The sequence below is a fragment of the Dasypus novemcinctus genome, chromosome 14 (genome assembly GCF_030445035.2).
Source record: "Dasypus novemcinctus isolate mDasNov1 chromosome 14, mDasNov1.1.hap2, whole genome shotgun sequence".
Classification (NCBI taxonomy): domain Eukaryota; kingdom Metazoa; phylum Chordata; class Mammalia; order Cingulata; family Dasypodidae; genus Dasypus; species Dasypus novemcinctus.
Window position 1 is genome coordinate 14,670,366 of NC_080686.1, and position 21,638 is coordinate 14,692,003.

The window sequence follows — 21,638 nt, forward strand, 5'->3', positions numbered from 1 at the left end:
GGCGGGGAGGTAGTGAAGGAAGGGTTGGGAGATCTGAGCAGTCTTGTCTGTTCTCTCCTAATGCGACCCAAGATCCCAAAGGTCCACAGCTAATGGTAGGGGTAAGTGCAGTTCCAGGAGCAGTGGCAGAGATGGTGGAAGCAGCAGGAGGTAATGTGCCCACCCAAACATCATCAACTTACCACAGTGCACCTGACTTATCCTGGAGCTCAGGACCTTGCCCTCCAAGGAAAGCCTCCAACCCTTCCTGTCCCCACACCTTCAACCTATGCCCTTCTTTGACCTTTGGAGGAGAACTTAGCTCACGCATCACATATGCACCATCTCTGGGTCCTAAATTGATCTCTTCTCCATTTCTCTATCGCTGGTTTACTGTTCATGCCTCTTTATTTTTATTCCATCTCCCTTTCTGGACAGTATTCCTTTCAGAACATGGGTAGCCTTGCCTTCTCCCTCTGTGCTCTCCCCTAGTTTTCTTCACTGGTTGTTATGAGCTCCCAACAGATAATGTTGGAATTTGTCTGAGATTTGTAAAATTAGAAATAAAAGTTTAGCAAGCAATATCTTAAGAAAAAAATAACATCTTCTGGTTTCTTGAGCTTAGTATATGTTAGAAGTGAATGACTTCAAGATACATTACCAGGGTCACTTTAGTAAATATTGATTGTCCAGTTTGTACAGAATATAAAATGAAAATATATGCATTCATAGCCACGAGGGTAAATGAGGCATTACTAAAAAATAATGTTTGTAAAGTACATGAATAAGTGCAGGTTCGAGGGAAACAGAATGAGTTTGTTTTCTTTAAATACAGCTGGATATACGAATCTAGAACTTAGGTAATGCTTCTAGGGTGGAAATATACATCTCCCAGGCAACAGGTTCTGTTCCGGCTTCATTTTAATTTCAGGTCTTCAAATTTCAACCTCAGGTCAATCTTCCTCTGCAAATTAGAAAAGACACGTACATAGCAAAAACCAGAGATTATTAGATTTCCACAGATTACATTCTACTTCGGGTCAATTGTTTACACACCAGGAATGCAGGCCTAACCAGACATGCAGGGAATAATTTTGCATCTTTGAGCTGGCGCAACCCAGGACAGCTCTTTTGCCTCAGTAATTATCATGCCAGTAATGACATTTCTCTGCCATTGGCCCCACCTAATTTTTCTGTTGCTGTTGCTTGTTTTGCCCTGAATGTCTTTGCCACCATCTTCTGCTGGACATCTCCCAGTCTGGGAACTAGCCAGACAGGCCAGGGTTGTCTCAGGCCAACTGGAGTCTGCAGAAATGCAGATGTGTCATCCTGTGGACTTACCAGGAAGCCGAGTGTGACCACTTATCTCTAACATCATACTCTCGACCTTCAACTTGAGGCAAGACGATTCAAACCACAATTGTCTGATGACGGCTGCTACTAATCTGTATTTTACTTTTGAATCCTTTGAAGGGGATTTGACATTTTAGAAGGACTAATTGACTTTGAAAAGTGGACAACAGAAGGAATATAATTTAAAGTACTAACATAATGGGCAAAAGTATTATGATCCCAGGGGAAAATCTAGAAGTATTACCTTTGACCCATGACTCCTAATGTCACTACACATTAAAACAAACAAACAAATCAATAAGCAAACAAATTAATAAGTGAACTTGAGCATAGGGCCCAGGGAAACACTGTGAAATTTTACATTAGAAAGCCTCATCCAAGTAGAATATGAACATGAAAGGGTGAGCTGTTATTTGAGTTGTTTGGGCAGCTCTCTGGGGCCATAGTAACCCCATGGGATCAGGATTTTCCAGCATTAAAAAGTTTACCCAGAGCTGGAGATCAAAGATGAAAGGGTCACTAACAGCCAACAGCTGCAGGGACCTTTGAATGTGCTCAGCATGTCTCCATGCATTTTAGCACCTTGGCCAGGCGAATTTCCTGGGCAGTGGCTCTTCTCACCACTTGAGTTTTAAAATTACCCTTTAAAAATAAATAGTCTGAGCTTTCCAACATCCATTTAACTATCTGTTGGAAGAGAAGTTAATTGAAGAGTTGTCAGGGACTTCATAGGGAGACCACTCTGTCACAAGAGCGTGGAGCTCAGCTTATTACGGGGCTTGGGTGTCAGACGTATAAATGTGCCACCAATCTTTAATCAGAGACTGATCAATAGGTTCAAAGGGAACCAACTTCTACAGACTCCGGTCTGAACACACCTTCTCCTAGATCGACCATCGTCGATGTATTTTAATGCTAAATGTTTAGTGTTTTAAGACAGTATTGGTGGACACTGAAATGTAATTTAAGCAAGGAGAAATTACAATTCAAACATGGGCTTCCTAATATTGAATAATTCATGCTCATTAATTAAAACCCTCTTTGGAAATTTATTGGCAATGAAATTTTAATAACTTGTACAATATTAATATTGAATAAAATTAGTTTCCTAATATGGTTAGTATACAGAGTGACCTTACATGAAAGAATAAAAAAAATTATAAAGTATATTTATGGCACCACATACTATTTTAAGAGAATAAAAAGAGAATGAGTAGAGAGAGAGAAAAAGAAATAAAGTAATCTGATTAAGTAATGCTCCTGGATTTAACTCATCATAAAAATATGGATGATGTGCAACATTGTGGATGTAAGTAAGGCCACTGAATTGAATTCATGAAAGTTGTTAAAATGGGACATTTTAGATTATGTTTATGTTACCAGAGTAAAGGTTTTTTTAAAAACATAGAACTATATAATATGAAAAGTGAACTCGAATGTACATGATATGGGCTACAGTTAATAATATAAATATAATAATATTGGTTTGTAAATTGTAACAAAGGTAGTACACTAATGCAAAATGTTAATAAAAAGGAAAACTCTGTGTGTGGGGGGGAGGGGGTGTGGGGGGGAATTCTGTACCTTAACGTATAGGTGCAACATAGCATCCTCTACAAATTCTGTTGGGTTTTCTCGTTGAAGATGAGTTTCTGGAAAAAGCCTTTTCAACATTAAGAACAAAACCATTATAAGTCCTAGTTTTAGAACTTATCCAAATAGAATGTTAGAATTAAATGAGAGCTTAGAGGTGAAGAAAATAAGGCACAAAGAATGTAACTGGCTTACTCAAGGTCACACAGCTAATTAGATGCTGAGCAGGGACTAGAAAACAAAGCCCTCAGACATGTGTCTAGTTAACCTTTAGAGGAACCAAATGACCTCTAATAAATGAAATCATTTCATCTCCTCTCCATTTGGAGAATGTGTCTGCTTTGCAAACAGCTAGGTGAAACTTTCCCTCTTAAGACCATAATTCTCTTTCTGTATGCCTATATATTGCTTATTTGCTTTTGTTCCTCTACCGGGGTTATAGAGTAATTTTGATGAGAAATTTACAATATTCATGCAAAGCAGTTCAGATTTTACCTTTGTTCATGCAATTTATTCTATTATTCTTTTCTGTTTTTTGAATTTTTAACTATAGTAAATTGTATGTAACTCAAATTTCCAATTTTAATCAAACTTCTATTACCCAAACTATTTCAACTACCTCAGACAGAAACTGCACCCTTTAAGCAATAAACTCCCCATTTCCCTCACCTTCTGATCTCCGGTAATTTATTATCTACTCTCTTCATGGGTTTTCTTATTCTATTTATTTCATATAAGCAAGATACTAACAATATTTGTCTTTTTTGCATCTGGCTTATTTCAGGCAACATGAGGTCTTCAGGGTTTATCCATGTTGCAGCATGCGTCAGAATTTCTTTTCTTTTTACATTTGAATACTATTGCATTGTATGTATATACCACATTTTGTTGATCCATTCATTGGTTGACATGGGTTGTTTCCATCTTTTGGCAATTGTGAATAATGCTGATATGAATATCATTGTGCAAATATCTGTTCAAGTCCCTGCTTTCAAAACTTTTGGGTATATACCTAGAAGTGGGATTGCTGGGTCATATGGCAATTCTATACCTAGCTTTCCAAGGAACCACCAAACTGTTTTCCACAGTTGCTGCACCATTTTACATTCCCACCAAAAAAACAAAAAACAAAAAACCCCCAAAACTGAATGAGTGTTCCTATTTCTCCAAATCCCCCCCAACACCTGATAATTTCTATTGTTGTTGTTGGTGTTGTTTAATAGCAGCCATTCTAATGGATGTGAGATGGTATTGTGGTTTTGATTTGCATTTCCCCCGGATGGCTAATGACTTTGAGGCATCTTTTCACGTGCTTATTGACCACATCTTTGGGAAAATATCTATTCAAGTCTTTTGCACATTTTTAAATTGAGTTTTTTTTTTTGTGGTTGAGTTGTCAGATTTCTTTATATATTCTGGATATGAAATGCTTACTGGATATGTGGTTTCCAGATATTTTCTTTCATTCTGTGGGTTGTCTTTGTAGTTTCATGATGAAATCCTTGCACAAAAGTTTTTATTTAGGGAAACGGATTTGGCCCAGTGGTTAGGGCGTCCATCTACCACATGGGAGGTCCGCGGTTCAAACCCTGGGCCTCCTTGACCCATGTGGAGCTGCCCATGCACAGTGCTGATGCGCACAAGGAGTGCCGTGCCACGCAGGGGTGCCCCCCCCCCCCCCCCCCCCGCGTAGGGGAGCCTCACGCTCAAGGAGTGCACTCCTTGAGGAGAGCCGCCCAGCGCAAAACAAAGTGCAGCCTGCCCAGGAATGGTGACACACACACGGAGAGCTGACACAACAAGATGATGCAACAAAAAGAAACACAGATTCCCATGCTGCTGACAACAACAGAAGCGGACAAAGAAGACACAGCAAATACACACAGAGAACAGACAACTGGGGTAGGGGGGGATGGGGAGAGAAATAAATAAATAAATCTTTTTAAAAAAAGATTTTAATTTAGATGAAGTCCTATTATTATTAATAATATGGATAAGGATGTGTTCTAAAAACTTTTGATACCCACAATTAATTGAATGGAAAACCACCCATTTTCTCAAAACAATTTCATATTTTTAACCTCTAAAATAACCTTTAGCCATTTCAAAGCATGGCTTCCTGACACGCTATTTCAGATGTGAAGGGCGAAATTTTTTTTGGACCATTTGGTGACCCGTTTACTACATCTAGATATTTTTTCGGTTACAAAGGTCTTTCTTCTGTTTAAACCAAATCTCTTACAATGCAATTTAGTCTCTGTTCTTTTTTTTTCGATTTCTGGTGGGTTTGTTGCATTTGATATACTAAAGAAGTTTCCATTTTCCAAATACTAAAAAGGGCTGTAGTTAAAAAACTTTTAGGGAGGCAGTCACTTTATCTTGGATTTGGTCATACCTTCCTTTTCTTCATGGGGCGAGAAACAGTGCTTGGAGTAGAACCAAACTGAATTCCTGAGGTTGAAATTGTACCATCAGAAGCCTCATCTGAACCCTAGTTACAGTGTTTTGGGTAAATTCCTGTAACATTACCAAAACAACAAGGACCATCTGCTCTTAGTCAACACTCACTTTAAGAAGCTTTGTTGGTTGTATGTAATTAATGTGTAGGTTTTAGCTACTCATGACCAACCTGTTTGATTTTCAATTATAATTGCCTTTTTGATGAGCTATTTATTAAAAGAAAAAAGCTTCAGAACATCAGAGTTGTGTAACTAGAAATATATATATATTTATGTTTTCTTTTCAGACTGCTCAATCACCACAAAATATTACTAATAGAAGCAATTCATTTCATTGTAAATAAAACAAAGTGCAACAATATATACAGTACTTCTAGGATATAGTGTCCTTTTACTCATTTATGTACTCATCTGGAAATTAAACATCTGAGTTGTACATACCACAAACATCTTCAAGTTTCTATACCAACCCATCAACAGTTAAACAAAACTGTGAAATGATGCTTCCGGTTTTAACTGTTGATGGGTTGGTATAGAAACTTGAAGATGTTTGTGGTATGTACAACTCAGATGTTTCTCATTAAAAAACAAAATTAGCCGTAAAAAAAAAAATAATAGTCAATGGGCAATCTGAGGCCAACCGTCCCTACGTAGTTCCACACTCCTCCCAGTGGTTGCATTACACTAAAATTCACAAAAAGAAAAGATGTAATGAAATCTGTGTCTTTTCATGCAATTTCTTATTTTGATTCATGAATGATAATATCCTAAAATATTTCAGAAACATATCTTTTAGAAATGAGATAATGCTGGTTAATATATGTTTTTTTTTTAAAGATTTATTTATTTTTATTTATTTCTCTCCCCTTTCCCCCAAGTTGTCTGCTCTCTGTGTCCATTCGCTGTGTTCTTCTGTGACCGCTTCCATCCTTATCAGCAGCACTGGGAATCTGTGTTTCTTTTTCTTGCGTCATCTTACTGTGTCAGCTCTCCATGTGTGCGTCACCATTCCTGGGCAGGCTGCACTTTCCTTTGCGCTGGGCAGCTCTCCTTACGGGGCGCACTCCTTGCACGTGGGGCTCCCCTACTCGGGGAACACCCCTGTGTGGCACGGCACTCCTTGCGCGCATCAGCACTGCGCATGGGCCAGCTCCACATGGGTCAAGGAGGTCCGGGGTTTGAACCGTGGACCTCCCACATGGTAGACGGATGCCCTAACCACTGGGCCAAGTCCACTTCCCCTAATGTATGTGTTTTAGCATCTTGAAGCAGGCTAGTAGGATAGGGAATCAACAGATGGATCTGGAACCTGGCAGAAAGTCCACATGGACATCAGTAACCCCCAAGACGGCTGCTGGAAGACCCCCACCCCCAAGATTCTGCCATCCAGAACAAAGACTTCCTCTGGAAGCCAGGAGAGGCCCCAGATATTCCCCAAGGACTTTAACATTGGGCCCTTCTGGGCAACTGATGGGTGAGGTAATCAATCAAAACAGCAAACAACTGGAAGCCTTCCCCTGCCATTAGCAAAGGGGTGGAATAAGTAACAGCTCAAAAGGCCAGGCACGGGGCCTGAACAAGCGCTCTTGGCTCTCTCTCTCTCACCTGTGGACCTGTCCTGCCCTCTGCGCACCGTTATCACTATTTTTCCTCTGCCACATGACCAGGCAAGTAAACCTGGGTATTTATAACCTATCATGGGGAACTGTAGCTTATAAATCAGCCTGCTTTATCACTTTTCAGCCCCTACCTCTCTACCTGGGACCCCTGCTCTGTTACTTTCTCCCATCTCTTTCCTTCCTACCTGAATAAATTACTGACCTAATTCTCCTGGTGTGCTCTTGAAATTCATTTCTGCAGCATAGCCAAGAATGTAACTAAAATCCAGTAACAATCTGTTTTTCTTAGTAGTAAACCATTCTTTTAAAAATTCAATAAAAATTGGTTTATAAAAGTAGAACTATCAAGTCAAAATCTGTGAAAAAATAAGCTCTTGGCTCTGACAGAGGTGGAACTGTATTTTTGTCTTCTGGCTTCACATTTAAATAGCAGACTCTTCTGGTTAAGAGTTTTTCTGGTGGCCTGAAATACACCTGGACTTTTCCACACCACAAGGAGACCAAGCAGAGGGCCCAGGAGGGGACAGCGTTAGCAGATGGTCTGTCACCTCCCAGCTTGTTACCTCAGATGACAGGCATCCTGCCTGATGTTCTGTCAAGAAAAGCCACAGCTAGTTTTATAACACTTGGGAAATTAGTGTTGGCTAAAGAAGGGAACATCACAGAATTGACAGTGAGGGTTCCTGCACTTTAGTTATCTATGCACTGGGGTAGTAAAATGAATAGTTGGGTCACGGTACCTCCACACACAAGCCTCCAGAGGCTCCCAAACCTGTGCTTCTGGACTGCAAAGCCTGTGCCCACCTCACCTGGGCTGCCCGCTGGTTTCACATCCCAGCAGTCTCCCTGGCCCACTGAGCTCCCTGCCCTTCTTCAAACATGCTAAACCGTGCACACTTCTCTCTTGGGATATTTGCATTGCTGTTTTCTTGGCTGGAAGATTTACCCTCAGATATTAACCTCATTTCACACAGGTCTCTACTTAATTATCATTTCTTTGCCTGCCTGGAAGCAATCTGGTCTAAATTCAGAGACGTCCAGGTCTAACATAGGCCTTCTCTCGCTCCCCTCAGCTTGCTTCATTTCATCCCCTGATTATTTATCCCTACCTGATATTACATTATAAATCTGTTTCTTTGCTGGTTTACTGTTTGTCTCCCCTACTAGAATATAAGCCCTCTGAGGGTTGGAGTTTTGTTTTGTTCAATGCGCTGTCCACAGATTTGTAATACTGCCTGGAATGTAGAAGATAATCAATAGCTACCAGTGGCAGCGGAATTGGCCCAGTGGTTAGGGCGTCTGTCTACCACATGGGAGGTCCGCGGTTCAAACCCTGGGCCTCCTTGACCCGTGTGGAGTTGGCCCATGCGCAGTGCTGATGCGGGCAAGGAGTGCCCTGCCACGCAGGCGCAGGGGTGTTTCCCGCGTAGGGGAGCCCCACGCGCAAGGAGTGCGCACCGTAAAGAAAGCTGCCCAGGGCGAAAGAAAGTGCAGCCTACCCAAGAATGGCGCCGCACACACGGAGAGCTGACACAACAAGATGACGCAACAAAAGGAAACACAGATTCCAGTGCCACTAACAACAACAGAAGTGGACAAAGAACACCACCCAGCAAATAGACACAGAGAACAGACAACCGGGGAGGGGGGCAGGGAGAGAAATAAATAAATAAATAAATCCCTAAAAAAAAATTAGCTACCAGTGACTGGTGAGCAAATGAATGAATGATGGATTAAAAACAGGAAGACATAATTTCTGAGGGGAAGACAAACATGTAGCAAAATAACTACCACATGGGAATACAGAGTCCAAGTCATTCTGGAGACGGGGTGGTGAAATAACAGGGTTTCCAGACTGGTGACATTTGCAGTGCATCTTGGAGAATAAAGAGATTGGAGCTGAGCAGAAAAGAAGAAAAGGGCATTTCCTTTCAGCAGAGGAAACGGCCTGTACAAGGGCATGAAGTTATGCTCCATTAGATTTAAGGAAAGAAGGAAGTTTGATGAGAAAGGGCATACAAAGTGGATCCAAACCATAAAATGCTCCATCCATTATGAGTTATCAACTGGAGGAATTATAGCCATAGACGGCAGACACCAAAACTCCTTCTAGGAATTCAGGATCCTGGCGCACTCACCCTGGGTCATTAGAGGATTAATAGACACTTTACAAAGGCTGACCAGGATTTAAAGAAACCCAGAAAGGAGAGTGCCACCCCTGGGTGTCTTTCCCAGCCCTAGGGCTGAGGTGGCAATGGCAGAACGGCCAGAATGCAGAGAGGACAAGGAGAGAGACAGAGCCAACCCTGGAACCTGGCAGGGAGGGGGCTGAGAGAGTGTACCTCGATCTCAACCCCCCTCCCTACAATCCTCATCATCTTCCGGGACCTCCCATTGGCTAAACCTACCAAGAAGCCAAAGGGGTGGGATTGCAGATGCAGGGGCACTGATCTCCTGGGTCGTGGGCCAGGGCAGAGATCGTTCTGATAGACAAGCAGCAAATATCCAGCATAGGAGGAGAATCTCTTCAGTGGGAGAAAAAATATGTCAATGAATACTTTGAGATAGAAGGTGACATCCCAAAGTCACGCTCAGGCAACAAGAATGTTTAACACTAAAAGCCCATGCATGCTTCAAAAAGAGGTTTTCCCTTTGTTCCAGAGAAGGAGATGAGGGAGGAATATGAGAAGAGAGAAGGGAAGGGAGAGGGAGAGACGTTGCCGCATCCGCACTGGCTGAAGTTTATTTAGATGGAACCCAGTGCAACTTCTCCCCCAAACCACAGACCTTCGCCGGCTCTACACGTTACTCAATAGATCCACGGCTTCATTGGACAGGTTTTTCTTCTCTGTGGAAACTCGTCAAGGAAATGGGTTTCACACGGAGGCAACTTGGAGCCGCCCAGAGACAGCGCTTATAGAACCAGGACCTTGGGAGTGGATCTGGCCCAGAAATGACAGAGATCTAACAGTGGCTTTTTGCTTTTCACAGGCTATGCAATTGCCAGGACTTGGTCCATTTTACCCAGATCTTGCAGTGCCAACGAGTTGTGAGTTACAATTATTATTGAAATTTGTCCTCCAAGCAAAGGTCGAAACCAGGAGGGATTTACATAGGGGGTTGCCACAGTGGGATGGGATGGCAAGGGGCTGAGAGGAGCGGGGCCACGTAGGGGGCCTTGAAATACAGTTCAGGCCAGAGAGACCAACCAAGTCCTCACCCAGCTAGCACAAGGGCAGGGAGCTGCCTCTTGGATTTTCTTGTGTATGTTTGTTCCAAGCTTAGGTCGGGATTATCTTTCTCTCTATATATACACCTGTAGCCTTTTAGTACTTACGTTGTTTCATTTAACACCTGCCATGTATTCAGTGACCACTAATCCTTTCCCCTGTGCATTTTCAGAGGTTTTGTTCTCTCTTTCTCCTGTTTATTTTAAATAAAGCTATCAACTTCTTGCTCTCTCCTGCTCAGGGTGATACCACTGTTCTCTGGAGCCCCTATCTTTCATATACACTCCTGACCATCTGTTGATTCCATGAATTAATCAATCGAACCAGACAATGTGGTTTCGCCTTACTTGTCCAAAGGAAAGTTAAAGGCTCTGTTCTGTCATATTAGAAGGCCGGAAAATGAATTTTTAAAGATTCAACAGCTTTCCTTTTCTCTAGTTAAAAAGTACTTTAAGAAAAATGCTGATTGTTTTGTAAACTCACAAGTTCTCTAATAAAAAAAAGAAAAGGAAAGGAAATACTGATTTTTCATTATGTTCTTTCTTATTTTCAACTCAGACACCAGTAGGGTGCTGAGCCATACTATGGTAAGTTGGGGCATTCCTAAAAGCCTGGTGTTTTCACAATACCATCAAATGACCAAAATTCCTTGGATATAGCCACCTACTGCCCCACACATTTATCTGAAAAGGCATGACTTGAAAGGAATGTCAAGATTTGAAAGGCCACTGCCACTGGTATAGACAAAAACTTCCTAGAATTCAATAGTTCTGTTTCCTGTAATTCTTATCTTTGGAAAAACCATGATTTTGGTGAGATGTGATATTTATTTATGGCACTGTTTTTCTTGTTCTTTTAATTGTCTGACATCAGCCATTTTCTAATATAAGGACAAAGTTATAAATTAAGCCTCAGATAAGATTCACCAAAAACATTCCCACATTTATCAACTCCACACACACACACACATTAATGTACTTCAATATACAAGTAGCTTAAAGTATTCTTATGTAAGTAGCATTATGCATCATGAAATTTTACTGTTTTTGATATTATACATGTAGTTTAACCACTGTTGGATTTTCACTGTGTGTTACAAAACCATTGAAAAACAGTTCAATGTACAAAGTTTTACTTGGAGCACAGAAGCAAGGCTCACATGCTACCACATGACATATGTATATATTTTGGAGTACTTGCACCTGGCTTGCTTGAATCACTGAATTGTTCCTGGGTAATTTATAAACCAGAAAAATGATACAGGACTCTTGTGTGATACTATGAATTAGCAGTGAAAGGTTAAATAAATTAATCTGCTCCTACTCAAAGAATATGCACAAACCTGGCATAACTATTACTAAGCAAGTCCTTTATTCTCACTCATCTAAACTGACAAGAAATGGAAAAGTTTAGGTGGTTTATTCAAAATTAAATTACATTTGAAACATTATGAGCTAGACTGAAATTTACTAAGAGAACAACAGTCTAGTGTTTTTCAGTGTGCTCTTCCCATCTCCTCCACCAGAATTATCTAAGATATTTATCAAAAATATCATTTCCTGGGAAGCAGACTTGGCCCAATGGATAGGGTGTCCACCCACCACATGGGAGGTCCAAGGTTCAAACCCAGGGCCTCCTTGACCCTGTGGAGCTGGCCCACACACAGTGCTGATGCACAAGGAGTGCCCTGCCACGTTCCCCCCGCGTAGGGGAGCCCCATGCACGAGGAGCGCATCTCATAAGGAGAGCCACCCAGCGCGAAAGAAAGTGCAGCCTGCCCAAGAATGGTGCCGTGCACACGAGAACTGATGCAGCAAGATGACGCAACAAAAAGAAACACAGATTCCTGGTGCCGCTGATGAGGATAGAAGCGGTCACAGAAGAACACACAGCAAATAAATACAGAGAGCAGACAACTGGGGGGCGAGGGGGAGAAGAGGGGAGAGGGAGGGGGGAGAAATAAATAAAAAATAAATCTTAAAAAAAAATACTATTTCCTAAATGTGTCAGGAAACCCCTAATATCCTTATAGCTCAGTAGCTTTGGCTCCTTGACCTCTATGAATGTGGCCTTGATAAACCTGCGTCAGGAACACGTGGAACTGCAACTCCAGTCTCATGAGATAAATTCCAAAAGGGAGTGAACAAAAGCATGAAATGTTCTTTCGTCTTTACATCTTGCTCAAGAGTGTCTGTTTGCTTGGAACTTTGTTATATTTCTGTTACAGAATAAAGTTCTCTCCTCAGGGCCGTAAATAAGACAGGTAGAGTTTCAATTTAATGCTATATTTAACGGTAATAAAGACGGCTGCAGGTTACCTTGCCAGGGTCAAGGCAACATGTACGAAGCTGGGGCAGGTGGGTTACTGAATGCGCTGTTTCTGTACAGCAGTCATGCTGTCCAGCCACTGTTCTAGAGCCTTACACAGGGTGTTGACATAGGTAGACCTCTCGGTAAGCCTCGGGGGTAGGAACTGTCATTACCCTCTTCACAGATTATGAATGAACATTTTTCTGGTCACCTCTCTTGAAGCATTTGGTCTCAGGTTCCGCTCAGAACTTTGAAACCTATTCCAGAAACCAAACCAAACCAAACAAACAAATGCAGCAGGAGAAGATGAAATTGGTAATGAAAACACCTTATGTCTAAGTGTGATTTTCGGTGTTAAATAAAAAGACTGATAAGAAAGTCTTCTATCAACCCTCTTACATTTCTGAATCTTTCAAGCCTTTAAAAAAGAAACAATTTTTTAAACAGAACGTAACAAAGGGAAAGGAGTCTCTCTTCCTAATGGGGTGCGAAGTCCCTAAAAATGAGTTCTGCCTGAGACCTCCCGAATCTGAATCCCTGGGCTTGGAGCCCAGGACCCTTGATGTAGATCTGCCCAGGTGATGCTCCAGGTACTCAGGTGAATGCTGGTCCTTCTTCCAGCCACTCTGACAAGCCGAGATTCAGAGCTGGGTCCTAGTTCCCTTTGTGTCCCTAAAGTTAAGCAAACATGGGAGGGGGCGGGGGGGGGGGGGCAGAGTTCAAATGGCAGAGCTCCCTCTTCTAAATGTCTCTTCTTTCTCTGTGTGTGTTCTCAGTTTATATAAGACCCAGCAAGAGGGCGGAGACCCATCCTGGTCACACCTCACCGACTTAGTTCAACCAAAGTGAGCTGATCAAGTGATCTAATCAAGGTCCCTTAAGAAAATCTAATGCAACCAAAGGGTCTCACACACACAGAAATGGATTAGTTCAAAAGCAATCTTTTATGGGATTCACAAAAGAACTTCAAACTGTCACAAACCTGTGACCATTTGTTGAATGAGTAAGGACCAGTTCATTTATCCTTCTCTTGAAGTCTCTTCACTTGGCTTCTTTCAGGTTTGGAAAGGGGAGCTGTCACAGCAAAATAAGAGCTCTTCCAAATATTTCTATTTGTTCTTCAATCTCATCTAGAACTCTTCACCTACCTTTATACTGCCTTTTATGTGTAATGGGTTAGGGTTTAGGGAACCTGTTTCATAATCTTTTAACATACCCTGCATAAGTGCTCTGGACTTATTTTTTAGGATCCGTCAGTACTTGGTGATCTGTATAATTTTCTTTTGAGTTTTCTGCAAAAACTAGATAATAGCAAAAGTTATTTAGTAAGGCTTATAAGACCTGTGGTTCAACTTTAAGGTTAAGGTTGTATAATTCTGTAACCAAACAAACAAAAAAAATATTTTGCCCTGCTCACTAAATTTTGGGTGCCAAATTTTAAATAAGGATACCTTATTGGTCTGCTCATCCTTTCCCAATTTAATTAGGGTTCCAAAGTCACATTCTAATCTGCATTGATACCAGCATTTTCACAGACCAGGGTAGGTACTCCAGCAGGCATCCTTACAGAATGAGATGCTAAAGGACTCATAAAAGACAGGAGTGTGGTCTCAGAGGTAACTCATGAGAGGCACTTAGAAATGGGATTAAGATTCTAGCAAGAAAGTGTTAACAAATCTCAAATATTTTGGCATGTGCCCCAGATAGGAGTACCTTTCCTCAGACAGGAGAAAGATAGATATACTGCTGGTCTCCACTCTGAGACAAAGTAGAAGTAGACTTGAGATGGACAAGGTCAGCATTGCTTCACAAATATTCCTTGACCTAATCCTGGGAAAACTTGTTTCATATTTTAAAGAGAGGAAGATACACTATGCTGTGCTCTCTTTGGAGGAAATTATAACGTGAAAGTACTAAATTGTTAAATAGGAAAATAAATGGTAACAAAACAACAAAAATCCCTTAGTAATTGCAGCCACAGATGTACTAAACAGGAAATGGCATATGGTTCTGCCTAAAAACATTGTTTCCAAAAGCATGTTCTGAGGGCTTGTTAGAAACACAAATCTGTATGCCCCATTCAGACCCACAAATCAGAATCTCAGGGGGGGAGGGGGGGGGTGGTGTGGGCCCAGCGAATTACGCTGTAATGAGTCTCCATGTCATTATGATGCCTGTTAAAATTCTGACAACCGCTGTCTTAAGGGATATTTTTATTATACCTCAAATTAAATCCATAGGTTACCCTTTCTCTATTTTCATATCCACTGATAGCATGAAATAATTCCATTCCTCCAATACAATCCTAGTAGAATACAGGAGCATTGGGGAAGAGTCCTGGGCAGACAGGGTGGTATGGAGCAGTTGTTCTCAGAGTGTGGTCCCTAGAGCAGAGATATCTGCATTCCTGTGAACTCAGGGGAGTACATCCCAGAAATCTGTGGTCTAACTTGGTTTCCAGGTGATTTTGCCACTAATGTTTGAGAACCACTGGTGTAGAGGATAAATCATGGTCTTTGGAATTGGATCTGGGATTAAGTCCAAAACTGGGTGAACTTGAACAAGGTTTTTAACTTCCTGATTCTCTTTCTCCAATTGTAAATAAAATACCTCCAGTATAAACGGGATATCTCCTTAGCATGCTTGCTCATCATTCATTCAGTTAGTCAACAAGTATTTATTAAGCACCTATTTTGTTAGGGTAAGAGGCTAAGCTACTCTTATAAGAGCCCAATAATATGACTCAAAGAACAACAACATGATTTCCTCTTCACATAACAGACACACAGCTTGCCATCTGGATTGGTGGGTGTATTAGTCAGTCGAAGGGGTGCTAATGCAAAATATGAAATCCTTTGGCTTTTATAAAGGATATTTATCTGGGGTAGAAGCGTACAGTCACCAGGCCAAGCATAAGTTACTTCTCTCACCAAAATGTTGCCACGTGTTGGAGCAAGATGGCTATTGACGTCTACAAGGGTTTAGCCTCCTTCTTTCTCTTAAGGCTTCATGGTCCCAACTTCTTCCAATATTAGCTGTAGGCTGGGGCAAGCCTTGTCTCTCTCCTGGGGCTCGTTTTCTCTCTGAGCTCAATTGCTCTGTTCTCTTCACAAGGTCAGGTATGGACCATAAGGCGCTCTCTTTTCCCAGGGCCTCTGCGGTGTCTACGGAGCCATCTCTCTTCCTCTATGTTCTTCTCCTGTGGGTTTTCTTCCTGGGGTTCCAGCATCCAAAACTCTAACTCTCTCCTCTGCCCTGTAGTTTTCTCTGTGAGTGCCTGCCCACCAAGGGGTCGGGGCCTCAGTGTCCTACTGACATGACCCAATCAAAGCCCTAATCATAATTTAATCAAGTAAAAGTGAAACGTCTGAATTTAATACAAAGGGGAACACACCCAGAGGAACTGACCAGGTTACAAACATAATCCAATATCTATTTTTGGAATTCATAAACAATGCCAAACTGCTACAGTGGGGCAGCTCTACCCCATGAGATAGTTGACATTTAGGGACTTTCCTCCCTTTAACCATCAACCACCTTCCCTAGGGAGGGAAAGAGAGCCTGGGGGTTGACCCCACAGATGCTCATGTTTCACTGATGAAAATGTAGTCATTTGGCCAAGATTCATTCTGGGGGCTGCTGGGAAATGTAGCCTGGTCCTACACCCAGGAAGAGGGGAGAAACCTTTGCAGGTCTAGCCATCAGAACTAATGCAGTGAGGGCCAATAAAGGCTCTGACACTGGGGATACAGCAGTGAAAGGGAGGGAAACAAAGTGCCTGCTCACAGGGAGCACATATTCTAGTAGAGCTAAACTCATCAGTTCAGAACTAGCACTCAGTGATCAGTGCTGTGAAGAAAATGAAGAAGAAATGGGGCAGAGAGGGACTTGGGGTGGTACAAGAGGGAAAACCCTTCTGAGGAGTTGACTTCTCAGTTGAGAAATAAGAGATAGTGAATAAGAGTTAACAAAAGGCAATCTGCATGGCATATATTAAGTTTCCATTAGAACTGAGATTATTAAACTTTAGACCAGGTGCCAGTGGGAGGGGATGGGTGGGGAAGGATCTCTGGGAGATACTGAGGCTGGCACCCCACTCTGGTCCCAGGACCCACCTTGGTGAGCCTGGCCCATCCGTGATCAAGCAGATCCTTGTCTTCAACAACCACAAGATGATGCAGCTCTCCATGTTCTACCAACCCTTGAGTGAAGATGCACAGCAAAAAATCGAAAGGGAGACTTTCCATTGGGTATCCTTGTAGCTTGGATGGTTCCAGAAAGAAATGTTCCTAGACTTAATCCATTCCTGTGGGTGTGAACCCATTGTAAATAGGACCTTCTCATGAGAAACTTCAGTGAAGGTGTGTGCCACCTGCATCGGGATGGGTCTCTGTCCTACTACTGAAAGACTTAGAGGTAAGACCACAGAAAGAGGAAGCCAGAGGGAGCAGCCAGAAGCTGACTATCAATGGGAACCTGCAAGAGAAGGGTGAAGCCCAGAGAGGCCGCCATGTGCGTTGCCAAGTGGCAGAGGAGCCAAGGCTCAAGGATCGTGGCAGCCAGCCTGCGAACAGGTAGTCTTTCAGGGGAAGGCATCACCTTGCTGCTGCTTTGACTTTGGACATCTAGCCTCAAAACCACAAGCCAATAACTTCCTCCCCACCCCACCCCCCTTTTTTTAAGCCAAATCATTGTGTGGTGCTTGTTTCAGCAGCCAGGATACTGAAACAGTTTCTAAAAGTTGAAAATGTTTGTACTTTCCTAGGAGGAAGATTGCTAACAGGACGCTTTGACAACAAACTGACTGACAGACATTAAGCCACATTATATTTTGTCCCTTATGTGTATTCTTCAGAAAGTGAACTTGGCATTTTAGATCTAATTCAAGCATTTGTAGAAGCATTAGACAGTGTTTTGAAAATGTAAACTGTATTTAATTTTACATGTAGACAAGGTCCACGATATTCTGGCAGAAATGGTGAGAGGGCATGGTGTTGGAGGCCAATAGGAATGAGATTATCACACAAATACATGCCCAGAATAAATGAGAAATTGAAGCTGGCTTAGCAGGAGCTCCAGCCCAGGCTGTATCAGCTGTAAAGAACATGAATCTTCCTGAGATCCCCAAGAAATAGTAACAGTGATGATATCAGCATAAAAGTGCCAAACCTACCCTCTTTTAAGCAAAAATATTAAAAAGTCTATTCCCAGATAAAAATCCAGGGAAAAAAGTAATCTCAGTTTAATATGCAGTTGTTTACCAAAAATAGAGGAGGAGAGTCTTAATTTTTGCTCTTGGATCAAAAGCAAGGTACAGTACAAGGATTGTGTAAAATCAGTATGTGATGTTCAATGTTGCTTTTCTGGATCAGGGCTTTTAAAGAAACTTGTAAAATCAGTATGTAATGTTGAATGTTGCTTTCCTGGATGAGGATTTTTAAAGAAATCGAGTAGTTCCAGTAGATCTAAACTGCATTTTTATGCCCACTTAAGGCATGCTTCTATGCTTTGGCTACTAGAGTACTGTTGAAAAGTATTTGCAACATTTCTTTAATTACATACAGTCCAAAATGTTGTGTTTTGTATAGGATTAAGTACATCATTACTTAATTCTTTCTATTTGTCACAATTGCTATTCAAAGAACCAAGCATGTATTGTATGAAAATATTATGAACTTTTTCTCTTACTTTAAGTAAACTCCAATGTAACTGGACTTCTAAAACACCATTCTGATTGCCTGATATCCACTTTATCAATAATTTTTACACCCCTGTCTCAGCAAAGAAACTAAAGGTATGTTTTATCACTGTTAAAAATTACCCCAGCAGATACACATAATTAGAGAAAGAAGAAAGAAATCAGGTATTCTACCAACCCATTTCAGAAAGCAAGATCTTTTTTGAGCATCAACTGGAATCTATTCTTAGAAATCACAATCTGGAGCAGTTACAGGTGAAGAAACTGAAAACCACTTTAAGTTAGCACTCAAGGTTCAGGTACAAGGAGGCAACAGGCAGTTACCATGAGACAAAACCTGGGAAGGGGGTCAAGCAGAACCCACACAACAAAAGAAGGTAAATCTGCAGCAGATAAATCTAGCCAGCTCAAGTTTTCACTAGTTCTAAGTGCAGAGAGATTGAAAGCTAATTTAGGAAGGCTAATTTAAGAACATTAATATATGTTATGCATAATTTGTTGCATAAAATTATGCATAATTAAACTGTAAATGCTACACGATTCTCATTCCATAGTAATCCTTTTTTTTTTTTTTGCCTTTATAAAGTCCCAGGTTGAAGAACACGTCTAACTTAATTATAACAACGATTTCATTAGAAATAATAAAAATGGTATCAACCTTGAAAACTCACAAAGGTTAGAAGCTGGGAAGGGGAGAAAGAGGTGGAGAGGAACTGGGAAAGTGAATGCTGTCATCTTACAAGTGGGGAAGCAAGAGATCTCATCTATGCTTGATGGAACAGGAAGTATAGGCTTACATGGGATTGTTCTGAAGGAATAAGACATTGTGGAAGCAATCAAGTAAAAAAAATAGAAATGGGAGAGCAGCAATAGTAATGTACATGAACAGTCTCCTTAGCCATCACTGGAAGACGATGATGGGGAACGTCTACATTTGAAAACCAACAGACAGCCGTTTGTGCATAATTTTAGAGTAAGGAAATGGCCACCACAAGAATTAAAACAGGAATGATTTAAAGTAATGTTCCTAGTGTGCTGGTGGAGGAGTGTTGTATGGGAATTCCACACATGTGCATGATTGTTATGTTGTTTTGTAAGCTCACAACTTCTCTAATAAAAATACATTATAAAAAGAAAAAGAAAAAGTTCCTGGGGTGAATAGGCTAGAGATGAGGAAGGATGGGTGAAGGAACTGTTGATTTTGTCTTAAGTCCTGAAGTAAGATTTGATTTTTATTAACCATACAGTTATTACTTTGATAAAATTTAAAAATCTAAATTAAAAAATACCTTTTCAGGTATTATTATAACTAAATATCTGGATCAGGTGGAACTGGACATTGAGTTGTAAGTATTACTATTCTGGCACTCAGAATGCTCTCACGGTAAGGAGTTCCTTTAGAGGACTTCCACAGCAGAGTCGCCTGGGCCAGCTTTGGAACAACTGCATTTGAATTGAGGAAAGTGGAGGATGGTGGGAATCAGCATTTTTAAACAGAACATGCTTTTGTAAATGCAGGTGAGTCCAAGCCTGTCTGAGTATACTGTATTTTAAAAGAGTTCAGCAAAAGAACTAAGGAGCATTTTAAACAAAAGAGAGTCTAAAAATCTGAGATGGCAAGACCACCTCTGTTTGGGATCCCATGAAAAAGTAATCGTCTTTCTTAGACAGATAAAATACTTGTTATTGCCTGTGCAATAATAGAATCCATAGCTACTTGGTTTGCAGTGAAAGTATACCATGTGGATAGCAATGGGGAGAAGTGACACATTTCAGATCTGCAAGAGTGAGAAGAGTAGCAGCAGGTAAGCCTGAGAGATGGCAGAACAGAGAATGGTACCAGGCCCTGAGCCATCCCTCCCAGGTAAGGAAAGGGAGACGTTTAGAAATGCATGAGGACCTCCAGGTATTACACTGCTAGAATCTGAGGGCTAAAGACGATTTCCAATTCTGCAATTTTGAAAAATAATTTATTGTAGTAACATACATACAACCCCAAATTTCCCTTTTCAACCACTTTCAAGTGTAGAATTCAGTGGTATTAATAACACTCACAATATTGTGCTACCATCAACAAGATCCAATGCCCCGCATTTTCATCTCCTCAAGTAGAACCTCTGTGCTGATTAAACAACGACTCCCTCTTCTCACCCCCACCCCTAGCCCCTGGTCACCTATACCCTACTATCAGTTTCTCTGAGATTTGCCTATTCTTGGTATTTCTTATAAACAGGATCATACAATAGTTGTCCTTTTATGCCTTGCTTATTTCACTCAACGTAGTGTCTTCATAGTCCATGTGTCACATGGATCAGAACTTCACTCTTTTTTATGGCTGAATAATGCCCCACTGCGTGGCATATATTCATATGTTTGTCCATTCATCTGTCGATGAACTTTTAGATTGCTTCTTCCTTTGGGCTGTGTGAATAATGCTGCTATGAACATCTGTGTGCAAATGTTTGTTTGAATTCCTGCTTTCAGTTCTTCTGGGTATATACCAAGAAGTAAGATTGTTGGGGAATATGGTGATTCTATTTTCAGTTTTCTGAGAAACCACCGAACTGATTTCCACAGCAACTGTGCATTTTACTATGCCACCAGCAATGAATAAGTGTTCCTATTTCCCGCATCCTCACCAACACTTATTTTCTGTGGGTGTGATATTGCAATTATGTTTACTCTTATCTTTGATTACACTTACTGGGGGTGGTGTGGCCTAAGAAAGGATACATAAAACCGAAAAAAGTAAGCATATTACCAGTGTTTTTCTTTAGAGAGAGAAAACCTTTATAATCAATATATGTATATGTATATATCTATATCTATACAAGCACTTATTAAGTACAGTTTGTGATTCATTTCACATTCTACTATGCACCTGTTAATTGTGGTCCAAAAAAATAAGAGAAAATTTTGCCCTCAAAGATTGGATTCAGTTAAGAAAGAAGACAAATAAACAGCTATGCAAGTAGTAAGAAGGTGGTATGATTCTTCTTGGAAGAACCAGAAAGAATTTACTTTGTACCCAAAGTTCAAAGATGGTAATGAATCCACCAGCAGACTCTGCAGCTATAACTAGAGAGAATGTGGAGAGAGATGATGGATAGATAGTGAAGAGACCCAGTGGTTTCCATGGTTCTCAGCCACAGTTGCTCACTGGAATCACCTGGGAGGAGATTTTTAAAAATTAACAGCATCCAAGGAAGTTTTCACTTTTAAGAGCTGCCCAAGTGATTCTAAGGCATATCCAGGATTGAGAATCTCCATGTGGTGCAGCAGAGCTCCAAAATGTATTCACCAAATGCAGTGAATGTGCAACAATGATGAAAGAGGTGGTTGATGTGGGAGGAGTGTGGGGGGGGTGTATATGGGAACCTCTTACATTTTTTGGATG

General features: G+C 41.1%; 1 pseudogene; it reads left to right on the plus strand.

The window, feature by feature from the left end:
- Positions 1 to 16,526: 16,526 nt before the first annotated feature.
- LOC101442058 (AP-3 complex subunit sigma-1-like) lies at positions 16,527 to 17,739 on the plus strand (annotated as a pseudogene).
- The last annotated feature ends 3,899 nt before the right edge of the window (positions 17,740 to 21,638 follow it).